The sequence below is a fragment of the Sorex fumeus genome, unplaced genomic scaffold (genome assembly GCF_029834395.1).
Source record: "Sorex fumeus unplaced genomic scaffold, SorFum_2.1 ptg000061l, whole genome shotgun sequence".
NCBI classification, from domain to species: domain Eukaryota; kingdom Metazoa; phylum Chordata; class Mammalia; order Eulipotyphla; family Soricidae; genus Sorex; species Sorex fumeus.
The window spans coordinates 30,458,376-30,474,467 of record NW_026606118.1 but is presented as its reverse complement, the minus strand read 5'-3'; positions in this window follow the sequence as shown (position 1 = coordinate 30,474,467).

Below are 16,092 nucleotides of genomic sequence, written 5' to 3'. Positions count from 1 at the left end.
ATAATTCTGGATTTATGAGTACTCTTTCTTAGGCACTCTGAAGTTAAAAAAAAATCAACTGGGTAACCCTAATGAAAGAAACTCATGGCTGATAATATGTAAGGCAGAGTAAGGACAATATTTTTATATAAACACAGTCAGGAAATTGAACTTTCAGTATGCAAAGTACAAATACATCTATGTGGAAAACATCTTTCCCCGGAAAAGATGCTTTGAGCAGCAGTGAGTCGCAAAGTATCTGGCATGTATAAGTGCGCTATAAATGGGGTCAGAGAGATGGCATAAGGGTTACAGTGCTTGCCTTGCATGCACCTGAGCCTTGTTCAATTCTCTGGCACCTCTTTTGCCCTCTGAGCACTGCCAAGAGTATTTGCTGAGAGAGAGAGAGAGCAACGAGTAACTTCTGAACACAGCCAGATGTGCATTCCCAGTGCACAAAAATGATAGCTACCATTCCACATCCTTTTGGCCTTCGGTAAATTTTCACAGACTGAGAATAGTTTATTTATGTAAATTATTTGTCAACATATTCCCTAGGTACCTTTTTTTTCAGTCCTACAGAGTTGTCCGCTCAGATCCCATGTGAGGCAGCCACCAAAGATCTCTCAGCAGGCTCTTTGTTGTCTGCTCCTGTCTTTACCTCAGAGTTCACCTACCTTCAGGAATAAGCCGATTTCCACACAGTGAGGGATGACTCCAAAAGGTAGATTCCTCTCCAAATAAACACCCATAAAGACAGGGACTGTGAAGAAAACAGAAAATAGGAGAGCTCATATTAGCTTTCTGCGCCCTCAGCATCATCCCCAAAGCTATAAGTCGCTAGAGCAGCCTCTCCTCAGGAGAAACACTGCCTCGGAGAAGGGGTCTGAATCTCCTGGAAGCATCTGTGGGTTCTCATTGGCTCTGTGATTGCTGAGCCATGATCTTAGTGAAAGCCCTGAGAAGCAAAGCCCCGAAAGCCCTGAGTTGCAGAAGCAATGTGAAAATTACCATCTTCATGTTGACCTGTTGTTTCATTCCTTCTGGCAGGTAACTGCAGGAACTCATCTCTTGGTCAAGCAGATTAAATGAGACTTGAGGACCACAGAGTGCAACCCGGGATATTGGATTACAAATAGAGTCCCTGATAGCACCAAAGGATGAACTCACCTCACTTAGGAACATAGTTGCTTTCACACAGTAGTTCAAGCCACCTTGGCATGACCTTACACATTAAAGAAGCAAGAACTTGAAAGTAATTTTATTTATTTATTTTGTGTGTGTCCAAGGCAAGAGAGCCCCAGGGGCCACTCCTGGAGATGCTCAGTCCAGTGCTTGGGGAACCATGCAGTTCCAGGAATGTAAACCTGGGCCTCTGCATACCATAATGGCTCTAGTCCTTTGAGCTTTCTCCTCAGTCCAAATGTCCTAAACAGTCTTTCCTCTTCCCTCTTCTCTCTTCTTTCTCCTCTCCCCTCCTCTCCTCTCTTTTCCTCTTCTCACTGTCCTCCCCTCTCCCTTCCCGTTCCTTTCCCTCACCTCCCTTCTCCCATTCTCTCTTCTCCCTTCCTTTCCCCTCACCTCACCTCCTTTCCCCTTCTCCCTTCCTTCTTCTCTCCCCTCCCCTCTCCGTCCTTCTTCTCAGCTCTTCTCCCCTCCCTCCTCTCCTCTCCTCCTCTGTCTTCACCTCTCCTCATCCTCCCCTCTCTTCCCCTTCTCATCCTTCCCCTCCCTTTCCCTTCCCTTAGAAATTAAACCCCGGAGTCTCACATCTTCAAACAAACAGGGTTTGTTTGAAGTCAAAACCCTGCATTGAGAATTTTAAAGTGATTTTAGAAATTTTAAAGATTTCAAAAAGAATATGTTTGAAGAAAAAGCAATTAATTAAATTTACCCCCTTTGTTAACATTGTGGGCTGGAGAGATAGCACAGCAGGTAGGGTGTTTGCCTTGCAAGTGGCCAACATGACCAACCCGAGTTCGATTCCTCTGCCCCTCTCAGAGAGCCCAGCAAGGTGCAGAGAGTATCTCGCCTGCAAGGCAAAGACTGGCAAGCTACCTGTGGCGTGGCGTATTCAATATGCCAAACACAGTAACAATTGTCACAATGGAGATGTTACTGGGCCTGCTTGAGCAAATCAATGGACAACGGGAGTACAGTGACAATGACAGTTAACATTGAGCTCTGGGAGTTCACATTTGATTGTAGCACCAGGAATACATACCACTGGAAGAGCTGAGGTGGTGCTGTGTGGTGACTCACGGCCTCGGGCAAGCAGGGCAGACATTCTACCACTGACTTAACATCTCTGAGCCCAAGAATTTTGTTTTTAGTATTATGCAATGTGCTGAACATGATGTGTCCCTATAGATGCTTTATTTATTATGCATCAGAAAAGACCTAGGCAAGAATGGAAAAAAAAACAGCCTTAATTCTAGGCTCTGTCTCAAGTTTGCAGAATGAAGATTCCTTTCATTCCTTATTTTAGTGTTTGCCATACCTGGAGTTATTCAGGGCTTACTCCTGGCTCTTCATTCAGGGGTCACTACTTGCTGGCTCAGCGGGCTGTATGGGGTGCCAGGGATTGAAACTAGATAGGCTGGACACAAAGCAAATGCCCTACCCACTATAATATTGCTCCAGCCCTAAGTCCAGAGAATAGGATCACTAACAGGAACTTAATTTCCTAGATTATCTACTCTGAATCTATTCTTGACCAAAACTCCAACTCAAAAATGAGACCACATTAAGATATGGGTATATGTGGATGAATATGGCCACTTAATACTAAGCAATCATTTGGGGTTTTTTGTTTGTTTTACTTTTTTAATTTAATTTTTTTGTTAAATCACTGTGAGATACACTTACAAAACTTTCAAGATTGAGTTTCAGTCAGATAATGCTCCAATACCCATCTTTCCACCAATGTACATTTTCCACCACCAATATCCCCAGTACCCCTCCCTCCACCCCCATCCCACCCCACCCCCAGCATCTATGTCAGGCACTTTCCTTCTTATTGTGTCTCTACTTTTGGGCATTATGGTTTTCAATGCAGATACTGAGAGGCCATCATGTTTGGTTCTTCGTCTACTTTCAGCACACATCTCCCATCCCGAGGGATGCCTCCAACCATCATTGTCTTAGTGATCCCTTCTCTATACCCGCTGCCTTCTCCCCAGCATTTGAGGCAGGATTCCAACCATGGGCCAATCTTGCTGGCCCTTGTGTCTACTGTCCTTAGTTGTTAGTCTTATATCATGTTATCTTATACCCCACAAATGAGTGCAGTCATTCAATGTCTGTCCCTCTCCTTCTGACTCATTTCACTTAGCATGATACTCTTCGTGTTCATCAAAGCAAGTGTTGTCACACTTGTCTCTAGGGAGATCAAGAGTCAGGCAGGCAGGGAAGTATCTCTGTATAGGCCAGTCTACTGAAAATACATTCAACTGGGAAAGTTCTTAACCAACATCTTATCTGGTTGTTTTATCATTATGTGTACCTTAAACTCTATCTTCCAGAACAGTATTCACCTAGTTTGGTATCACCATGTGTGGGGCTCCCCCAACTGAGCCTCTGTGGGTAGGAACTTGTGACATTCTAATACCAGTATCAAAGGTCTTGCCTGAGGCCTTGCTGGCCTTCAGTCTTTGTGTTGCTGGTCTTGTTCCTGCTCATACTGAGAAGGTGCTAAATTCTTCCATCCATGTTGCTCTTTTCCTGCTTTAGAAAGTCTGACTACTTCGACACCAGGAGGTAGGGCTGGGGATCCCTCTGATGAAGAGAGGGTCACCACAAGGTCTGTAGCACTGTCCTCCCGTTGCTCATCGATTTGCCTGAGTGAACACCAGTGTGTCTCACAGCAAATTGTGAGACTTGTTGTTACTGTTTTTGACATATCAAATACATCATGGTAGTTTGCCGGGCTCTCTGAGAGGAATCAAACTTGGGCCGGCCACGTGCAAAGCAAACACCCTACCCACTGTGCTATCGCTCCAGCCCCATCACAATTTAAACTCTGAAAACATATTTGTTGGCCCAGAGATGCTCCATATGTGCATGACACTATAAATCTTGGAAACAATTTTTTAAATTCCAGAAATCAAATTGAAAAAAAAAATCACAATTCTTTTCTACTCTTTCCAAGTAACAACTGTTATAGGTAGTATTTCTAGAACCATCTTACATAATTCTAAAACCAGCTTACATATTCTTTTGCTACAAATGAGGAATCAAGAGAGTATTCAAATATATAATTAAGGTATTCAAATATATAATTAAAGTCTTGCTTTTTTTTTGAGTTTTGGAAGCAGCTGCCTTTAGCATTGGTTAACTCTGATGGCTTGAATATTTGTTGATATCCCTCTTTATTCTCTAAACATCAAGTCATGTATTCCATAAAAGAACAGCTTTTAGATTTACATGGAACATGTTTATAATACTAATAAAGCCAAGCTATTTTCTTTAATGAGTGCTCTTCGAGTCATTGCCAAATAATTCCTATGGCTTTAGGCATGGCTCAAAGCCATAAACGCCTGTAATTGCCAACATTAGAAGGTCACATATGCCTTTGGGAAATTATCTGGAGCAAATTCTTATTGAAAAAAAATCTCTGTGGAGGTATTTCTTATTCTATTTGTTCCAACGGGTTAATTTTTTACAGGCTTGGAATTGCACAATTTCTCACAATTTGAATTATATTCATTGTCAGTAATCATAATTGGATGATTTTTGTTTCACTCTTAAAGTGAAGAGTAGGAATATAAACTTTGGATTGGAGAGGAGAGTAAATTTCCTAGGTCACATCAATTTTGGAAGCTAAAAGACCTGGGTATGAATTTTGACTCTAAGCTTTGAAATGTCAGATAACATTACACATGTGCTTAAGTGCTCTTCTGAGTCAAATGGAAATCCCATTTTCCACCAGGCAAGTTTACCTTGAGATTTAGAGTTAGCACAAAATGTCTGGCATATACAAGTGCTTAATAGCTAGTAGCTATTACTCTAGGGTTTTGATTTGGTAGCCGTACATTCTTAGAATAAGTTAGTCATAGTTTATGAATGTTTTTGACATATCTTATTTGGTCCTATCTGCTGCTGGAGGGCCATATATAGAATAGGTGCCATCTCTATTATATAAATGAAAATATAAACATTAAACATCAAGACCAAAGGTACACTTTCCTGAAACTAGGACTAGTAATTTAACTCCAAATAAAAGATAAAACACCATTAAACATCGCTGGCTTCATGCTAACCTACATCCCATCAACTTGTTCATGCATATAAGCAATTCTTTGTTTGTTGGTTTTTTTGTGTGTGTGCCACGCTCAACAGTCCTCAGAAATTATTCTGGCTTTGCACTCAGGGATCAAACCAGGGCCAGGGACATGACTCTCTCTATAGTCCCTAAGGTCAAATTTTAATTGTTAATTTTTAAGTAAAATTTTAATATTAGATAACCTAAATAAAACCTATTGTACATTTTTCTTAATTTTCAATATCAGAAATTCTGTAAATATGATCTTTAAAAAAAGGTGGAGAATATGAATAGCTTGAAGATCACTCAGTATCTGGCTTTAAACAAGTGCACTATATTAGTCTTTGAGCATTGAACTGTAATTTGTATGGTTACAGAACTTATTTTTAAATTTTTTTTAAAAATTAATTTAGTAATAAGCTAAAAACAATGTTTGGTTAAAGTTACTAAAACATTTTTAAGTAGGTTTGAAGCAACTTGGGTATGCAAATTTACTTCTTCACTTGTACTTTTTGTTAATTCTAATTAAAAATAATAATAATAAAAGATAAAATAATAATATAATAATAATAGAATAATAATTAAATAATAAATGCTTAAGAAGAAAATTCAACTTTTGAGTTAATATACAGGTACCAGCTTTCAAAGAATTTGCACCAAAAATAAAAAAATAAATATTCTTTTGAGCTCGAAGAGATGACACAGCTGAACTGACCCAGGTACATCGGGTCTCTGGAACCTTCTCAGAATGGGAGCACCCAGGCCCTGTTGGAAGGCCCAATGCTCCACCTACACCAAAACTATGCAGGCACACAAAGGGCACAGCTGAAACACATGTTGTTGAATCATACCAGTTCCATGACTCCTAGAGCTCAGACCGCATATATGGACACGAGACATCTCAATACTCACTGCCCAGTAGGGCCATAGAAATTTGTGTGAGAAAGTTGGTTAGAGGCCCACTAAGCTCAATAAGCAAAAACAATAGCACACAAGCTTCAACTAGCTCCTTACAGCACAGTAAATTCCAGCTAATGACTTAGGAAGCACCATCATGAGATATATGTTGCAGAAGTCAATACTTTAGTAGATTATTTTGTGCTTGTTGAGGGAGAGGTTGGGGGAGTGGGTGGGTAACTGGGGACTTTGGTGGAAGGAAGATCATGCTGGTGGTAGGATTGGTGTTAGAATGTTGGATACCTGAAATGACTATATTATAAACAACTTTGTAAATCATGATGCTTAAATAAAGTTTCAAAAATTAAAAAAATGTATACTTTTGAGTGACTTTTAATATTGCTTTTAATAGAAATGATAATTTGGACAGACTAAGCTAAATAGAATAGCTAATTAAAATTAGTGTTGTCAGTCAGTTAAATTTTACTTGTATAAGATGTGGAAACAAAAATGTATAAGTAGGATATAAAATTTGCATTAAATTTTATTTGACAGCAAAATTCAAAAGGAAGCCCAGTTATCTGGGTAACTGAAGAAAGTCACAAATAATGTCTCTCTCTACTATATGGACAGGTTTTAATTTTTGACTGGCCTGAATCTCAAATGTTTCCTTACTGTGCTCTTTCAGAGGTGCTGTTTTTACTGAGATAACTAAACTCAAGGTAAGAATGTGAGGATAGGAGTTTTTGAATTAGAGGCAGGGAGGCAGGCATAAAAGCTAAACAATTTTCGAGATTGATACTAACTCTTGAATGTAAAGCCTTGTTCGATCTAAATCACTGCACACAAACATTTATCGAACGTGTGGAAAACAACAATGATTGTTACATCGAATTTTTAGTAGAAGGCATAATACAGACTGGCCGCCATGTGCTGACCAGAAACGACTTCAGCATTATCTGATTGTGCTGGACGCCAAATTCAAGGATCTGAGTTCAACTTCCAATGCTCCATATCCATGCTCACCCCATGGCTTAAACTTAGGGCCTCTCCAGGAATGGCCCCCAAGCACCTCCACCCAACACCACTAAAAGTAGTCCAACATAAAAAGACATTGGATTCAATTTTATGCAAACTTACTTAAGAGTATGCATATTAGGGACCAGGGAGATAATACATTGAATTAGGAATTTGCCCTGCACATGATTCACCTGGGTTTGATGCCAGCACCATAGATGGGATTTTGGTGTGATCCCTGAGAGAAGAGGCAGGAGCAACCCCTGAGCAACCCTCGGTGCCCACCCCATACACACTTATACATATTAAACGACAATTCTTTTGCCATTAAAATCAGAAATAAAGTTTAGATTTTAAACAAGTAGTAAAGTGTAATTTGGAATACTAGCAGTTTTGAAGCATTCACAGTGAGACATGGGAGACTTTCATGAGGAGAAGTTCTCTCAGCTAAGGCTGGAATGACAACCAAGAGTTACTCATAACACGTGTAATTTAGGGCATCAAAGGTATTTAGGCACAGTTTATATACAAAACTTGTTATAACTTCCAGTGCACTACCCTTGCTTCCTAGTTCCCTAAGAACTGGAGGTTGGTTTTTGATCCAAACTCTTTACCTACATGGTCGATTATTTCCATTAAATGATTATTCTGTATGTCAAAAATATTAAAACATTTCAAATGCAAAACAACAAGCATTGAAATGAAAAATGGAAACTTTGTACGTGCACTGTGGTGAGAATGTAAAATGGTGGTGCAGTCACCATTGCAAACAATAGGGTAGCTCCTCAAAAATTAAAAGTAAAATTCTAAAATAAAAAAGCAGTTAGTCACGAAGCAAGAATGGGAGGAGAGAAGTAAGCAGAGAAGTTGAATGACTGATGTAGAGGAGCACCAGTCCCCATGGCATACAGGATGCCTATGAGTAATGGACATACTAGGGAAAATGTGTGATATAAACTATGAAGAGGCTGAGATGCAATGCCAGAATTTTAATCTTTAACCTGTAGGTATGTTGTTTTTTAGAACACAAAAGACTTTGGTGAAGGCATCAGGGAGGCAAGTGTAGTCTGAAAACAGGTTCTACATGGTCTTGATATTCTAGTCAAGAGCCAGTGCTACAAGTAGAATTTTAAGCAAAGAAGTAGGAAGGCCAGATTGATGTATGAGATTCTTTCTGCTCTATTCATAAGAGCCAAAATCTGGAAAGGACCCAAGTTTCCAGGAATAGATGACTGGATAAAAATTAAGATGATACATGTACACAATGGAATACTACTCTTCTATAAGAAAACATAAAACTATGCAGTTTACTGCTGTGTATGAAACTGAAGGGTATCATGCTTAGTGAAGTCAGTCAGAAGAAGATAGACAGGTACACAATGATCTCACTCATAGGTGGGATATAATGAAATATAGTAAGGAAATAACAAATGGCCAAAGGCAACAAAACTGAGAAATGGTCTACTGAACTGATTTTCCCCCATGGTGGGAAAATGGGATTTGGGGGGCAAAGGGGGACAATTGAGTGGTGGGACCATAAGCCAGTGGTGGAGGGAAGCAGAAACTCTGTACTGCAAATCATGGTGACAATGATATTCATTGTAGTAATATAATAACAATAATATTTCTGTCTGATAACATTAGGGACAGCTTTAAAAGAGGCTAACCCAGCATTGAGGGTTCATAAGTCTCTAAATTTTAATGGTGAGAGGCTGAATAAAAGGGAAGGCACTATTGGATATATTTTAAAGATGTGACTAAGCAGGAATAAGAGTTTGACTGTATTTTTGGAGCAGAGTTTAGGGTGACTTCAAGTGCCTGGTAACTGAAAGATGGTAATGCCATTTACTGTGCAACACCATCCACAACACAGCCCACTCTCATTTCAAAACTGTGCTTGCCTGACATGTTCTTTTGAATGAGTCATTCTATGCAAAACCTGTTGACAATCTTTAAAAGGAACCAATAAAGCACAGGGTTGTATACCATTACATTAGAACTGCATCAGGTTTTGCATTAATAATATTGGTTCCCAGGTCACATGTTCAACTATTCCTATTTACTACGAAATGTTCTAGGGATTTAAATCTACATAAACATCATGAAAATTCTGATATTCATAATGCTTTATAATTACATTATTTTTTCCATCATATTAAAAAATAGAAATATATACTTCATCTATGCATATGTGCATATGCACATGTACATATATATATTTAAAGGTTGACTTAGAAAATTATAATAGTCTGAAGATAAAAAGAACCTTATTTCAAAAAGTATTTTGCACTATATTGTTGTTTGAATGTACAGTTAGGATATCATTAAATTTCAGTTAGGAAAAATAAAAATTACCAGAAGGGATTCAGAAGAGAAACAGATAATCTACACTAAAACATTATTTGGAACATTCATAAGGGAACTTTGGTGTATCTGACTATTTTCAAACAATATAATACCTTTCAGTTGCACAAGTAAGCTTTAAACGAAAAGGATCAAATGAGTCTCCTGAGGCTTCCAGCAGTGCTAGCATTATGGAACTTAAAAAATTGTTTTTAATATGAAGATTTATAAACACTTTGATAACATTTCTTTTGAGGCTTTTTCTTTACAAATAGAGAATTTTGAGAAAAAAATTTTTTTCATAGACCAATCGGCAATTTTTTTTATCCCTTTGAAACTGGGTCTGTTGCGAACGCTAAAAGGAAACCAGAAATCAGGGTTGGGAGATGGCAGAAGGGATAGAGCATAAGCTTTGTATGTGGGAACTCCAGGTTTGATCCCAGGAACCATGTGGTTTCCTGAGTGATGCTGGGTGTGGCCTCCAAACAAAAAGGAAATCAGACTGTTATCTCTAAAGCATCAAAATTTTGTAGTACTGATTTTACACTTCTGCAAGAGCTTTATATTTCTAGCAACAGGTTTAAATGGAAAGACTAGAGTTGTTGAAAACTTAATCCTAACAGCAATTAAATTTTATAGTGTTCTTGATGTGAGGGGCCAAAGAAAAACACTAATTCTATTAAAGCCTTTTTATTTTTGTTGTTCTGGTGGAGTTTAAAGCTTCATTTTCTTAGATGCTGGATCCATATTAGAAAAATGGAGAGAAAAAAAGAAAAAAGGAAAAAGGAAATGGAGAGAGAAATATTGTGAAGTATGGAGGAAGGAATGGAAGGAAGAGTAAAAGAAGAGAAGGAGGGATGGAGAGAAGAAAGAAAAGCTGAAGGTAGGGAAGAAAGGAATGAGCAAAGAAAGAAAGAATCATTGTATCATACTGGTGATTAGAAAATATTCTAGTTCTAATACAGGGGTAAAGTTAGTCCAAAGGAAAAAGATAAATACAGAATGATTTCTCTCATGTGTGGGGGACTTAAAGATACACATCAAGGTCTAAAGGCCTTGGGGAGGTCTAAGGGGAGAACTGATCCACACAACTGAGTTGGCATACGAGGGTTGAGAAGAAGGCCACTTGGGGTCCTTGGGAGAGGAAGGTGGGTACAAGGGTGATGTGTGTGGGATTGCAATTATGTGTATAAGAAACCAATATTAATGGTATCATAAACCACAGAATCTCAATCAATAAAGAATACTTTTAAAGGAAAATATTCTAGTTCTTATCAAATGGTTTTCACAAATACTAATAAAAATGTTTTTATACTTGCTGGAATTAAGCACTCATTAATTTATTTTTATGACTAGATTCAAAATAGCTAGCTCTTTGAGGTAAAGGAATAGGTTTCAAAATTATATGAAAACATGTTAAAGGAAATAAAGTGTGCAATTACAGAGTTGGAAGGGATAAAATATGATTTATTAAAACAATATATCAAAAAACAAAAAATATATCAATAAATCAAAAACTTTGAAAGAGAAAAGTTTGTAAGTCACTAAAAGCATTGACATCTAAACAAGGGGCTGGAGTGATAGCACAGCGGGTAAGCCATTTGCCTTGCATGCAGCCGGCCCAGGTTCAAATCCCAGCATCCCATATGGTCCCCTGAGCACTGCTAGGAGTAATTCCTGAGTGCATGAGCCAGGAGTAACTCCTGTGCAACGCCGGGTGTGATCCCTCCCCACCAAAAAAAAAAAAACCAAAAAAGCAAAAACAAACAAAAAAAAAGAAATCTAAACAAATATTAGTGATAAAGTAATACTTCTAAGATTAGTGGTGCTGACCTAATTTGTAAAGTTACCAACCTTTGCCTTTAGACAGAAATGAATCTATTCTATAAGAATTACAGTGACATACGGGCAGAGGAAGTACAAAATGGAGACTATAATAAATGTGGGATTAAACACCTGGGTTTAATTTATTATTTGTGTGATCCTGAGTAAATCAGTTCAACACTCTTAACCTCAATTACTTTAGTACAAAGGGGGGAAAATAATACTGGGGGCAGGGGTGTCAGGGGGGTGGGCATAGGTAGAAAGACAAGAACTACTTGGATGATTAACTGAGGTAACATGCAATTACAGTTTTAAACTCTGAAGTCCAAATATAAGGCACTTTTAAAGTAAACACACACGCATGCTCTAATTCTTCATCAATTGGTAGTGTCATCAGCACCACTGATATCTGTGTGGCTATTTGTGCTCAAGGCACTGGTCCTGGAAATGTGTGTGTAGAAAAGTGAAAAATGGTACCCTCTTGAGTTCGGTGAGATAGTCTACTGAGTAGAGTGCTACTGCTTTTTATTTGGTCAACATGGGCATGTGACCAACTCAGATTCAATCCCTTGGCACCACATATGTCCAACCACTCCTGCCAAGGATAGTCCCTGAGCATAGAGCCAGGAGAAAGCCCTAAGCAGCACTGGGTGTAGCCCAAACCCCATCCTCCAAAAGACACCACTTTTCCCTCAAGCTTTTAGCAATAATCAAGAGATAAGGCACATTTATGAAGATAATAAATGATAGATGGATTGAACAGATGAGTGGATAGATAGATAATAAGAATCAAAGGAAAGTAATGTAAGTCATCTGCTTAGAAAAAATTAAGTCTGGGGAAGAATTAACAATACTCACAGATAGGAGCCATGATTGTGGATTAGGTCAGTCTGAAAGGGCCTCAGAAGGAAAGCTTGGCTTCAGCATGGTCTTAAAGATGGTGTCACTTAGGTAAGTAGAGAGAAGGAAGGAAAGAGACATTGCAGGCAGGAGGCATGGTGTAAACAAAGACCCTGAGATTGCCAATGCTATTTTGGAGAGGAAACAGAGTAAACAGAGCATGGCGAAAGATAAAGTTGGAAGGTAAGTTGTCTTGTAAAGCATAATAACATCCAACCAGTGTGCCCCAGTCAAACTATAGCCAAGCACATTCTGATTGGTTGGTACATGAGCCACCAATTACTACATACCATCTCCCCTGGGGGTAAGGTTGTGCAGGAACAGAGGCCAGAGCAAGCTCAAGATAGTGAATGCCAAGTTAAGGAGTTCAGATCTTATCTCCTCAACATTAGGTAGCCAGTTATGGGTTTTTAAATATATGACTAAACTGCCAAAAATGGTTATAATGAGAATGATCTAGCAGGAAGCTGAGAATAAATTGGGGAGAAAGAAATCAAAAAGTTAGGGGCTGTTACAGCAGCTCATGATGAAGTGAAGATAATCTGGTGGTAACAGTAAGAAATGGGAAAGAGGCCGTGGGAATGAATGCAAGAATCATCTAGCAAAAGGCCTTGTTCTTTCTGCAAACCCACACCTACTACAGTGTCTGACACTGAGAATTTATTCTCTACGTATTTGTCAATACTATGGAATTATGAATATACTGACAGGTACAGAGAAGGGAAAGTGGAAAACCAGGGCATTTGGGGGGCTGGGAACAGAATATAAAATATTGGTGGATCTTTAAAGCTCTCTCTAATCCACATTTTGAAGGTTTAAAATATGAGGCCTGAAGAAGTTGGCATCAGCTTACTAGTTCTGGTTTGTGTACCTGGTCATTTTGTTATTCCAACAAACCCAGGAATGTTGTTGGTTTTGTTGAAATTTCTATTGGTGAAATCTTGAGATTTGTGTTGACTGGCTTTGAACATACTATTTTTTTCTATTTACAACACATGTATGGGAAATGCAAAGAGGGGGGAAAATTGACTAAGAAGAATTGAGAGAACAGGTGGGAGAACAATTACCTCTGTAAACTGGTTTTGTTGACTGTCCCCAAAATTTGAAAAAAAGTAGGACTTCACTCAAGGAAAAGTTAGTGGTGCCATAAAGCAGATTTTATAACACAGAAAAAGGTAAGATCTTTATTAAAACCACAATTCACTCTCCATATAAGCAGGGAATGTGGTCTCCTAACCAGGATGTACTCAGGATTGCATAAGACAGGGCAGGGCAGGATTGATAGCGGACAATAGAATAAAAATCAGATTGTATGTTTGATAGAATGGGTGAGTATTGGTTTCTGAAGCTTTATTTTTTTTTCATTGAGACACCGTGATTTCCAAAGCTATTTGTAATTGAATTTTATTGTTGGTGAAATCAGCTTCCCTTGTCTTGTCCCAGTGTCCCCAAGTTCTGTCCTACCCACCCCCCAAGCCTGCCTCCTTGACAGGTATATACTGAAGCTTTATTTTTAGCTCTGTGTGTATGTATTCAGAGAGGGCGTAAAAATGTTTTTCTTATTGTGAGTAACAGTCAAATATATTTGAAAGCTACTGCCCAGTAAGAATTTTTCACCAGGCCAATGAATAGCTTTCAAAAGCAATTAATGAAATACAGAATTATATCAAAAGAAAATATAAATACATACATCATATTATGAAACTTTCTTTACTCCCAAATAGGTTTCTCAACATAGTCCCTAATCTCAGTTTCAATAAAAATTTTTAAAATTTTATATTTTATTCATGTTCTAAATTACACTTTAGGTAATTTGGCTACATTAGTGTTAAATTTCATAGCGTTGGTGTACAAAGTTAACTGCAACCCACCACCATCAACGTGCCCATGACAATTTATCGCTGTCCTTATGTTACCTCTGGTCCAATTTTTATTCCTCACTACCCCTTCCTCTATTACATCCATATATACATATATATGTACATAAATATATACTTTGTTTTGGGGGTCACACCTGGAGGTATTCAGGGCTTATTCCTGGCTCTTTAGGGATCACTCTTGGCAGTCTTAGGGGACCATCTGTAGTGCTAGAGATCAAACCAAGATCAGCAGTGTGCAAGGCAAGCACCTTCCTTACCCTCTGTAATATCTCTTCAGCCCCACAACCATGATATTGTAAATCTCTTAGATGTTTCCAAAGGACTATTCCTTACTAATCTCTATACATGTGCACATTAGCAAATCCATGATATAACACAATTGTCTCCTCCAGTGCAGATAAGTCTTCAATAAATCATGAAACCAGTGCTGGTTTGGCAAACAGCAACTGTTTTTCCAGTGGAGATAGGGAGGAATCTTTATCTGAAGCTTTTAGTACTTTTATGGTGTAAATATTCCAATTTTAATCAATTTCAATGTACCAATATGACTTCACTGCACACAAAATTGGAAGGACGTTCACATTGGCACAGAATTCAATATGTCCATTGTGTATGTATAATGAGATAAACAACCTCAAGATCATAAGTAATAGTGAAATACAGTGAAATAATTAGGAAATGATGAGCTTTGAATATTTATTACCTTTTAAAATGCACTTAATTGTAGGTTTATATGATTTCAGTTTTAATAACGGCTGTGTCTAACAATTCACTCACAAAATTTAGCTTTGGCACACCACGGTCCCAGCTCACCCTCTCCAGCAGATTCAGTGCCACTCTACCACCTGCTGACCAATTCAACCCAGATCTCTTCCATGAGAAACCACAAACTGAACATACTGAAAACTTAACTCTCTTTCTTCTTGAAATCTCCTTTTGTGTACACTTCTCTCCCCCCTCTCTACTTTCCTATTTCGATTACTGGCACTTCAATGTCTAATCAGCTGCTACATCTAAAACATTCTGCCTATGCAATGCTCCTTCCTTTTCACATCAAGATTACTGTCCTAGTTCAGACCAATGAACCAATGTCTTCTCCTTCTGTTTTTTCTCATTCCAGTCCATCTAACTATACTGTTTTAGCAGCTTCCAAATGCACAGATATAATTAAGGAGCTCTTCACTTCCACATGCATACACACTCACACACACACATTCACACAACACACACACACACATATACTAATTTGGCCTTCAAAACTCTCCGTGCCTCAAGCAAACATCTGGACAGCTAATACTTCCTGGGGCAAGGATTATGCCATGGATCCTGAGCAAATACTTTTGCTCATACTTCCCCCATCCCCTGGTATATCCTTCCCTCATCAATTTTTATTCATTAAAAGACAGTTTTAAGGCTGATGAAAATACATTGATGGTATAGGAATATATGCTTTTCTGAAAGATGGAAACAAACAGGAAATACCAAACTCAGGAAACTTCTCAAGATATCATTTTTGGGCTGGGGAGATAGTACTAGAGGTAAGGATATTGCCTTGCATGTGACTGACCCCTGTTTAAGTCTTAGCATCTCCTATGGCTCCCCCTGCACGGCCAAGAATGAAACCTGAGCACAGAGCTAGGAGTAAGCCCAGGCAACCGTTGCTGGGCATGCCCACCATCCACCCTAAAAGAATACACTTTATTTGGTCACTATCTCATTTGGAGGCTCTGTAGACATGCTGCTCTTAAGTAGCACTCACCCCACTATTACTAAAAGACTTTCAGTCTGCAACCTAGGAGTTTCCGTTGTATCACCATGGTCATGAATTCAGTGAAACGATCAAGAATTAATTGGACTTTGACCATTCGATCTTCTAATTATTTTCCTCAGCACTATAAACCAAATTGGGTTGAGGGGAATAGGGAAAGGTGAGCAGTTAGAGACAGGGGGACCCTGAAACCTTGCTTTGTACCCATTTTGGATAATCCT